The sequence below is a fragment of the Lepeophtheirus salmonis genome, chromosome 5 (assembly GCF_016086655.4).
Source record: "Lepeophtheirus salmonis chromosome 5, UVic_Lsal_1.4, whole genome shotgun sequence".
In the NCBI taxonomy this organism is placed as follows: Eukaryota; Metazoa; Arthropoda; class Copepoda; order Siphonostomatoida; family Caligidae; genus Lepeophtheirus; species Lepeophtheirus salmonis.
In genome coordinates, this window is record NC_052135.2 from 42,989,537 (window position 1) to 42,994,147 (window position 4,611).

The window sequence follows — 4,611 nt, forward strand, 5'->3', positions numbered from 1 at the left end:
TGGTATGCCTAGGTAAGGCTGACAACACCATCTGGACAGTCACCAAGACCTAACATACGACCTTTGTGATGATTATGGGGGTTGTGGCATCAACTGGGGAAAAAATACCTCCAATTTGGTTTCATGTTAGATACCGATTATGGGCAGACGCTTACTTGATGGTGTTGAAGGAAAATGTGGTCCCATAGATCATCAAGACCATGAAAAGTCCAACAAGGCCACGTAAGTATTTCAGCAGGACTGGGCTCTGGCCCATACTGCTAATATTGTAAAAGAGGGGATGGGCAGCAACATAAACTTCCGATCCAAAAACATATGGCTCCCTCAGACCCAAGATCTGAGTCCACTGGATTATTCCATAAGGAGGCAAATTGAGCAGAATACCTACAAAGCACCTGAATAGTGATAGAAAATTTTCTATGTACAACATCATCCTGGCCAATTATGAATATTTTAATGACTACTTGGAAGCAGGTCTCAGTACTTTTTCAACACCCAGTACCCCACCCCTTCTTTTTAGCAAGGACACTCAAGTAATAGGGAAATGAGTGTTTTGCCACTCTTATGTTGCGAAATAAACAAAGTATATGAATGGAGAGAATCACCAATTACATATTATTTACTGCATTTTCAAATACTTTAATAAACAAGTCTTCTCCATTTTGTTATTGTCAATGCTCCAAAAAAATTTAATGTTGATGTTTTTCTCCGGTGGGGGAATTTTATCCCTATTGAACAAAAAATATTGTTTTTATATGAACTATGTATGAACTAAAATAAGGATGAAATTCTGAAACAACAATAATATTTTTTTTTACTCACGGAATGCCCAAAGTAACTGTATTCCTAAAAATACGGTTCACAGGTCAAGTATAAAGTGTGTGTTGAGTAGTAAGTCTTTTCACTTCGAGCTTTACTTGTAAAAGGACAATTTTAACGAGCCTTTAGTGCACCCTGAATTGTAAATGGCGGTAAATCTGATAGACATGATATAAATGAAAGCCTTAATCTTATATCGTCATACATATCATATATGATGCATGGGTTTTTTAATCCTCAATTTGAGCCGTTTGATAATTTTTTGGCTTAAGAACATTATAGATGCAATAACCCATATGTTATAATCAAAAGTTCATTAAAGGGGGAAAATGCAAATTTCTAAATAATGACCTAACAGTGTTGTAAACTTATTGGCTCATCTAAAAAGATATAAAACTATTTGTTCTTTGAATAATAACAAATCAAATGTTATAGGTGTTACATGGAGAAAATCATTAATTTCAAAAAAAGTTACAAGGAATATTTAAAATATTTTCAATTTCTAGTTAAGACATTCAAATCTTGATTAAAGAAAAGAAAAATAACTTTTTTTTTGGTTATTGACAGATTTGCTAAGTTTTTTTTTATTATTAGTGGTCAAGGAATCTAATTTCAAATAATCACAAAATTTGGACGACAGATTAACCTAGTATGTGTTATAGGGTTAAGCATTGACACTTCTTATTCAAGTCTAAATCTTTTAATTTGGAGAACAATTGAGTTGCGAGTCTTTTCACTTCAAATCTCTGTCGAATATGAAATTGCAGTTATAATAGATTCATGTAAGTGCGGTTTGAACCCATATCGTGAGTACGAATCCAACTCCTCAACTCTAATCCAGTAATAATCATCAATAAAATGGTACTTCAAAAATGATAACTATAATTGATAAAACAGAGTGTGTTTGTGGATCTCTCAACTCTCAAGCCATGAGTTCAAAATCGACTTGTAAGTCTTTTCTATTTCGATCCTGAGTTGTTTCTCAAGCTACAGTTGGATAAGAATCTATTGCGACTAGAGTCCGTGTCCCGAGTTCTATAAATTTCAGTTTTTATAGACTCTTATCAACTTTCACAATATTATATACGTAGTACAACAATAAACATATTCATGTAAGACCTGAATTGTCTTGCTTGACATAGAATCTATTCTGTTGTGTTGTTTATGTTTTCACTTTCCCTTAGACTTGTGAGTGATTATAACATATGTATGTACGTCATACCTAGATTTACTAGACACATACATATTAAAGTAAACTGCATTACTTAATCAGTAGGGATTGCTAATACTCGAATCCGGAACATCAATGTAATCATTTAGTTTCCGCAAAAACGGGTACCTTGCGTGTAAGTGCTCGTCAGTAGCTAACCTTACCAAAAGTATTCATATCTATATTTATTGGCAAGTATCTGTCGTTTTTGTTCAGGTATTGAGTCATACTTCTATTACTGTTGGCGGGTAATTTCGAATTTCCCTTCTTATATGACTTCATAATTATGTAGAACTAGCGAGCAGTGATGTAAAAAAGCTGGGGTTTACGTAGCTTACACAATCAAAAGTCTTTATTTTTAAGCGCAAAGAAGTTCAAGCTTTCGGCTTGATAGCTCGACAGACTCAATCCAATACTAATAAATCTATTTGAATATTATGAGCTCATTTGTATACAGAAAGAGAAACTGTTCCTCCTCAAAATACTGGAATCAGTTACACGTTTAAAGACTCGAATGCTTCCCAATGAGGATAATATTCTAATGAGGATGAGCAGGAAAAAATTAACAAGATAATTGGATACGTCACAAATCAATCCACAAATCTTCCTTAATATAGGATCTTTTATTTAAAGAACCCCTAACATACTACTACTTCCTTCATGGGGTCAAATCGGAACAAAGATAGTTAGAGCAGAACTAGCTTGGGGCAATAAACAATATTAAAACAAATTGTCCAATGAATGACTTCATTATTAAACCAAAGAGCTGATCAGCGATCAATAAGGCCGTCTATCTCGCTGAGATTGGGCTATTTTTTGTAGCCACATACAGCCGCAGAAACATTTGCTAAAAATGAGACTTCTTGTTAACCTACTATCTAATACAATTATTCAAAATAAATGGCAAAAACAAGCCGATATTTTCAAGTCTAATGCTCAAGCTTTTACCAAGTTTTTCAATTTATCTGACTAGACAAGACCAAGCTTTTAAATATTTTTAACAAACCAATCTAATTCTAAACCCAAGGCAAGTGATGATTGAACAAATGAAATATCATATGTCTTGAAACTGCTTACGATTACATCACATATAATTATTAATGGGTTGCTTCCTGTGCGCTCACTCATCACCACAGCCTCTCATTCAATTTTGGGAGTCTTTGTAACTATATAACTACTAATTACTTGCAAGTATTAAAACACACCCCTTTATCCGAGTTAGAAGTTTAACTATTCGTGTTTTCTCAGTTCCAAAATAAAGGCCGAAATCCATCCCTACTCATCAAGTTTGATATGATATGTTCCATAGTTTCTAAATAAAACAATGTAAATATTGATTGGAGCTATTGTTATGGAAATTGTACTAATTTACAATACTTTATTAAGAAATAATATCAAACAGAGATTTATCAGGACTACTGCTTTTGTGTCTTGAGATTTTTTCCAGGGCTTAATCCTTCTTCTTTTAAAATGAGTGCCTGAGGACCTTGAAGAAAGAAAAACTTAAATAAAATCGCGTCTCTTTCTTTTTTATACGAGACTGACTAACATTGAACCCTTTCATAAGTGCCACCGTTGTTTTCATTTAATTACTTGTGTGAATCCTTGAACCTGGACATGTTTGTTTATTGTTGTTGCTATAGAGGTGTGTTCCTTCCCTCCACAACAAGTTCAATTTAATAACTATTATTTGTTATTGATTCGATCATAAGTACAACTGATAGAGTCAGAGCACAACAGAACAACAAGACTCTCAGATTTCAGAACCTGAGTGAGTAGTGAAGTTGTTGCTAATTCTTGAGGTCTCTCTTTATCAATCACTAACGAGAAAAGAGAGAGAGAGAGATGATCAAAACAAACCCTGGGTGTATTTATCGTTCCAGTCACTAAGGGAAAATCTCTTCTCGTCTTTGAGAGTGTTTTGTATTTATAAAAATAGAATACATATCGTGAACATTTATAGTGAGTACATGTTGTATACTCTACTTCACGTGAAAGAGCATGCATTCAACACGAGGGTTTCAAAAATAGAACTATTTAAACATGAGTTGGAGGTGTGTGACGCGTCTCCACCTTTTCATGCCCTCCTTCATGAAGCTGTTACTCTTTATATATGACAACGGAGTCAACTTTACTCACCTAGAGTTTGTTATTTACCCTTCTTCTTCTTCTTTCGTTACATGCAGGTGTCCATCAGGAATCGGGGAAATGGGACATTTGTCGAAATAGAGTTAAGTTTAATGATACTTTGTACATGTCTTTTAACTTTATTTTTCTTTAGCATCTAGATGGAAGTCATTCAACTATTTAGTTTTTGTCATTTTCAAAGCCGTTAGAGGAAATTTCCGTATGATTTTTTTTAAATTTGTCCATTGTGTGTATTAATTATACCTCCGATATGGGATCACTTCAGGTTTATTATGTAACCATTGACGTTCGTAAACATGTTAGATACATACATATAATTAACAAGAGATCATATGGGTAAGGACGTATATAGGGTTTCCTTTAGGAGGTGTTAAACACGCTAAAAAAATTAGGTTGAAATTCGTTGTAAGACTATTATTATTTTTTTTTCAAAA

The 4,611-nt window shown here is 33.6% G+C and overlaps 1 long non-coding RNA gene across 1 annotated transcript; it reads right to left on the reverse strand.

The window, feature by feature from the left end:
• Positions 1 to 3,373: 3,373 nt before the first annotated feature.
• Positions 3,374 to 4,002, reverse strand: LOC121118765 (uncharacterized). The gene is made up of 2 exons (XR_005864560.2): positions 3,579 to 4,002; positions 3,374 to 3,515 (listed from the first exon to the last, which is right to left on the reverse strand). It is a non-coding gene; the product is annotated as an uncharacterized lncRNA (long non-coding RNA).
• Between the last annotated feature and the right edge of the window lie 609 nt (positions 4,003 to 4,611).